Here is a 6560-nt window from a genome sequence, read left to right as displayed (position 1 = left end):
ATTTAGACACAACTGGTACCGTTAGAAAGCTAATGAAATTATCTACATTTTCTGTGAATATCATTTTTCCTAAAACGTAACAGAAACGGGTCAAAACTTAGTCCCAAGTCTCAGCACCCTAGAGTTACGAGAATAGCATTATTTCCTTTATTATCCATGGACAGCCAAGGAAGACAAGAGAGAAATTAGTGTGTTGTCAATTATAAAATGGATTGATTGGCTGAGTATAATTTTTAATTCAATTATATTTTGATTTAGGGAAAATAAAGGAAAATGATAATTACATTTTCCTTAGCTAGGTTTTGATGATTGAGGCATTTAAATAGAAAATAAGAAAGAGATTGAAGGCTCATTTGGCTTGATGGCTGCTGTGTGCTTAGAGAGAAGGGAGAGGGAGAGCTTGTGAGTTCTAGAGAGAGAGGTGGAGAAGAAGAACGTGAAGGAGAAGAGAATGAGAAGAAAGAAGAGGCCAAGGCTAGGGATCCTAAGGTATGGGTTAAGGTTCATAGCATTATATTTTGTCTCCTTTACATCTTGATTCTAAGCAAGGCAAAATGATGGTGATGATAGGTTTGGATTTTGTTGCAAGAGGATTGGCGGCTAGTGTTCGAAATCCCTAAGGTAAGTATTTGGGTTCATAGTGATGTTAATTTCTACCTCTTCTTGAATCTAAGATCATTTTTTTTTCTTTTCTTCATGTGGGTTTCAAAACCCTAGGCTTGAACAAGTGGTGGCCATAGTTTGGGTTATTGTCACTATTGTCCTTGAGTTCTAGCAAGAGAGGTAATGGGAACTTTTTTGTCTTATGGTTATTGTTTTTATCTTTGGTTTATTGTGGTTTGGAGAATATTGTTTGAGAATGGTGATTCATTGTTTTGTTCTCCTTTGATATATTAGATGATTAATCTTATTGAAATGTGGTGTTGATGATATGTTGTTTAAAGATCTTCTATGATTTGATGATGGGTATGTTTTGGCTTAAAGACTCTATGTGAAAATATACAAAGGTTTTAAATTGTGATCTATAAAAATGATGATGAATATCTCTTTTAAAAATAACATGAAAGGATTTGATTATTTTGGCTATGGGGATTTCGGGCTAAAGGTGATATTCAAAAGCATGATGGTTATTTTTTTTTATGTTTAATGTCAATTTAATCTTAGAGATCATGATAGGTTGTGGCAAGATCTTGTATGAAGTTATGATGGTTATGTTCTTTGGAATAATTGCATGGTAATAATATATTGAGAGTATATTTAACACAAGATCAAGGGTGGTTATTTGTTCATGACTTGTGAATAAGTTTCAAGGTGATTGATGAATTATTGTATGCTCATGGTGTGATTAAAATGGTTAAAGAGGTTAGAAGCATGCTAGGGTTTGTGTTGGAATATTGTACATAAATAAGCATGAATTTTGTGAATATAATGAAAAGAATGAATTTTATGATTAAATGTGCTTGCTGTTTTTGTGCAAAAATGACGTTGTTTATGATGAGAATAATGTTTTGAGTGCTTAAATAAAATTTGCAAGTGTTTTGATGTTTTAAGAAGTTTGATGGGAAATTTAATTATGCCTTGAAATGATATTTTGTGTAAATAAATACCTGCAGATTTTTTTTATATTTTTTAGAAAATATGAGTTTTTAAAAATAAGGATGATGATTTTAATGATAAAATTTTATTGCTAGAATTTTTGTTTAAAAATGTAAAATGTATTTCAATAAAAGGAATTTGATTGGTATTTTGAAATAAATAAATAACCTAAAAAATGGTAAAACTTAAAAGTTATATTTTTTTAATATAATATGAGTGGTTATTTTACAAGTTATGATTTTCTTTAATTGGATTAAGAAAAATGTTGGATTTAATTCACTTGTGATTTTTAAATAATGGCTGAAAGTTTAGTTTAAAAAGTTTAAAATATAGTTATTTAATTTTCACATATGAATTTGTGTTACATAAAATTAAGTATTTAAAATAATTCAAACAAAATATATTTTTCCCACACTTAAAATTATTATTTTTCTCACATCAAAAAATGAAATTCTATTAACTTAAATTAAATTGTTATTTTCTAAGGAGACATGATAATCATAGGTATTTTCTTTTATAAATAATTTCCAATGCCTTTGCTTTTCTTTGTAATTAAAAATAATAAATAGGTCTTTTATATATTCTTAATGGCTAAATAAAATTGTTTTTATGAAATAAAAAGAATGTCTTGGGAGATTTAATCAACCTAGTAACTTTAAGAAGATAAACAATGGTAAACAAATCATGCTACAAGTCTATTATTTTTAAAACGATAGAAGTAAGACACATGGAATTATCGTTTTAAACGCTACATTTACGCAACGTTCCCATGTATTCATTGTAATGACCCACTAATCTAGACTATTTGGACCATTAACGAAACTATACATAAAACTTACATTTTTACGAAAATACCATAATTTTATTGAGTAACTTGTAAAGTAAGAGTTACTTACAAATAAATAGAATACTAAGAAGGATTTGGGATCCCATTGTCTTTAAAAACAAAACATGATTAAAATGAAGTGAATTACATAAGAAATGCGGAAAATACATATAAAACCATATAAGATAAAATGAGACTACATCCTCAAATCGAATAACGCTCGGCCCCTTGACTCCATTCACCATCGATACACATCCTCTAAGCGTCACGAATCTTTCCGCCTCTAAAGCTTATTTCCTCCACATAAACAGAAAGGAATGAGCCTAATGCCCAGCAAGGAAAAACCTAACACATAGTCATACACATCAATTTCATAATAACGTAAAGACATATCATAACACATAATACACTTATTATAATGGCCATTATTACTTGGGGTCCCATAGACTAAACAAGCTTATGCCCATGAGATTAATGGGGTCCTACCAGCTAAATAGGCATATGCCCACAATCTTTTTGGGGTCTTGTTAGTCAAATAGGGCATAAGCCCAAGCCTACAACAAACACATGTATAACATATTCATAACATATCATAACATAACACATAAGATAACATAAACATAAACATATAGATTCTAGCCTATTTTCCTTACCAAGGTTACCGGGATATAGTGGACTGAGTTAGGACTTTTGGAACACTCCTAAAACCATATGAGAAAGAGTGAGTCTTAAGAAGAAGAAGAGATGAAAATGAATAGGAAGACTAAACCATTAAAAGAAAATATGCTTACCACAACTTATGTGCTTAAGAACTTGGATTCCCTAACCAAAATAAGAATGAGGTTAGGAAACTGAGTAGAAGACTAAGAGAAGGGAAACATAACATAAATCAAATGAACTTAGAGTTTCGGGTTTACCTCAAAGACTTGCAAGATCAATCTAACCACAACCGAAATACTAACGAATCTCACTTCCCAAAGTGTTTGATAAGCTTATGATGTTTAAGCTTATGATTTTCCCAAACCAGGTGTTTACACTCTCACACTTACTTAGCACTAGCAGCTTCTGAACTTAGAGTAAAAGGTGAAGAAATGGCTGGGTACTAGGTCCTATTTATAGAGTTTGGAAAAAAAAATATCTTGATTTTACTTGAATAAAAATAATGGCTTTTTAGGTGAAAATCATTTGAATAATCGTTCAGCAGAGGCTGAAGACTCGCTCAAAAGATGCTGGACTGTTGAAGGAGTTTGAATGGCTGAAAGGAAATGAATTCAAAAGAGTTTGAATTTATGCTGGAGGAGGCGATATATCGCCCCCTGTAGGCGATATATCGCCTGGGCTAGTATGCCCGAGGCGACCGTGCATCGTCTCGTGTTTTCCGTATCTACGTGCTGCGATATATCGGCATACGCTGAATAATTAAACACGAAATTACACATTTTTAGCTAAGTTTGAATGGAGTAAACAGCCTTGACTAAGCCCTCAACGTACTCAAAGCTGCTGACTGACCCTATAACATTCAAACTTTACTCCTTATTAAATTTAATCCTAAAAAATACTTAATCCTTAATCACCATTCATAACATGTGCTTAAAATCCTATTGGTTGATGTCTAAACCTTATAATATAATAAATATAATCCTTAATATTAGTCACATTAATCAAACCTTAGGTTATACTTAATATTCTTAAACTATAGGTTAAACTTAAAAAATCTATAAGTACTACTATGAGTGTCCAAATAATTCCCGGTCTGAACCAAAAATCCACAGTTACAAAGATAATGCTAAACATACTATAATACTACTAAACAATTAGCTAAGTAAAGTTCTTGGACTCTACATTCATGTTACATGCAAATTCACTTTTACGTCCAAAATTATGTCTATTATGCAACCATGTAGTTTTTATAGAAATATCATGCATGCAATGTAGGTAGAATGAGCATTATTCTTTTTATGACTTTATGTGTAATTAAGCATATGGGTAACTCCTACCATGTGTGCATGGCCCATGCACACGTGAGTTATATGAGAGGGAAAAATAGTAATTATATGAAGCTAAGAAATGTCGTTTTGATTATGGTATAGGCTCGTTGAGAAGTTGTGGTCTTACTTAGCTTGGACCTGAGGTAAGGAAGTTAGATAGATTTTATGATTGTTTATGTTATGAATGGTAAGACTGTTGTGTGAATGAAAATGTTATGAATTATGAATGTTATAATGTGATGATATGTTGGCTTGTACGGATGTTGTATGATATGAATGGATGTTAGCGTGATGAACGCGACACATCAAATAAAGAGGTTACTAAGGATATGAAGACGTAACCGAGTTATATGTAATGGTTGTTAGCGTGTTGAACACGACTCAACAAACGAGTTACTAAGGATATGAAGACGTAACCTGAGTTACTAAGGATATAAAGACGTAACTCCAAGGGCAGACGCGCCGAGGTTATTCAAGGACCAGAGACTCTTGTTTACCTCAAAGGGTGGCATGGACAAGTTAGCGGGCCACGTTCACAAGGAATTGTTTATGAATGTGTTATGATGTCTGGTGATGTTTATGATTATGTTATGATGTTTGTTTATGATTTTGTTATGATGTTATGATGTTTATGATTATGTTATGATGTTTGTTTATGATTTTGTTACGATGTTGTGATGTTTATGATTTCGTTATGATGTTTATGATATGACGATGGCAATATGTTTATGTTTATGTTTATGATATTGATGCCAATTTTATGATGATGCTATGATGTATAAGATGAATGATAGTGTTTGTAAATTGTTGTATCTTACTTGCTTGATGTTTGTACTTCCTTATTGGGCTTTTAGCTCACCCCCTTACTTTCCCTTCCAGGTAGCAAATAGGTTTTCTCTGTGGCACGCGTGGTGATGTGGGAAGTTCTATCGTCTTGGTGTGTATGGCGTGGGGGCATCCTATGGACGAAAAATGATCAATTAAAAAAATTCCATTCTTAATAATGTTATGTTTTATGAGACTTTTTTTTTAAAACTTATCAGTGGGACTTGAATTATTGGTTGTTTTAGAACTTTGCATAAAAACTGATATTTTCTTTTAAAACTATTGGGCCCAACTTGCATGTTTTTAAGCAAGACCCCACTGAAACCTTTATAATAAGTGGCTTTCTTTTATAGACCAATGAAAATGTGAATTTTTTATTAAGTACTAGTTAAGGGCGTGTTTTTACAAATGGTATCAGAGACGGTCGTCCATGTTTCCAGAGACGGTCGTCCATGTTTCCAAGGACCCTCCCCATAGACGCTAAGACGGGAAAATCTCACCTCACCGCGTCGTAAGTACTTTCTCTAAATGTTATCTATATTTTTCCTACTTTTAAATTTTGTAGATTTGTAATTGCTATGTAGAATGTATGCCTCTAGTAATTAGGACTTCTAGAAGGAAACTTCTCCATGTGATCAGTGGGATCTCAAGGGTTCATATAGATGATGTAAATGCATAAATGAGTCGATATCAACTTCCTAAAAGATGTTTGTTGTGAATGAACGTATTTAAAGGATGAGATGCATCATAGGAAATCGCAAGTATGCCACTATCAAGTTTAAATTAAAGTGAAGAATGGATTACGTCAATTATAATATAACTGAACACTATCAAGATCAAAGGACACATATGCTTTGCGACACGATTGTTAATAAAGACATAGGTTAGGGAGCTTACTCCACGACATTATCTTGCGAGGTGAAGTTGTTAACTAGATAGATACATGCAGTAGCAGAGGAGCATAGAAGGTGGACACGCCACAACATTTGGTAGCAAACATCAGCAAAAACCTCGATGGAGTAAATGGAGACTAAGGAGGCGAAGAGGCGAGGAAATCCACGATAACATAGTTCAACATAGAGGACAATGTCAGGCTACGAATTGGCGCAACAATGAGGATAAGTAATGAGTTGCAACATGAAAAAAATAAGACAAAGGCTACTAGCACAAACTAAGGATTTCCAGGGACAACAAGATAGTTAGCAATCCTAAAGATGGATTTGGTGGGACATGGTTAAGAAGACACAAACTTTAGACACCATGACCTAGGCCGACTTTGTACAAGTTTTTAGCAAAAAGTACTTCAATGCTATAGTACTAGCAAC

The 6560-nt window shown here is 32.8% G+C and overlaps 1 long non-coding RNA gene across 1 annotated transcript; it reads left to right on the top strand.

Moving 5' to 3' along the window:
* The first annotated feature begins 360 nt into the window (after positions 1 to 360).
* Positions 361 to 5509, top strand: LOC133784171 (uncharacterized). The gene is made up of 4 exons (XR_009871177.1): positions 361 to 489; positions 571 to 621; positions 718 to 783; positions 5290 to 5509. It is a non-coding gene; the product is annotated as an uncharacterized LOC133784171 (long non-coding RNA).
* The last annotated feature ends 1051 nt before the right edge of the window (positions 5510 to 6560 follow it).

The sequence above is a fragment of the Humulus lupulus genome, chromosome 6 (genome assembly GCF_963169125.1).
Source record: "Humulus lupulus chromosome 6, drHumLupu1.1, whole genome shotgun sequence".
Classification (NCBI taxonomy): Eukaryota; Viridiplantae; Streptophyta; class Magnoliopsida; order Rosales; family Cannabaceae; genus Humulus; species Humulus lupulus.
This window is presented reverse-complemented; position numbering and strand designations above follow the sequence as displayed.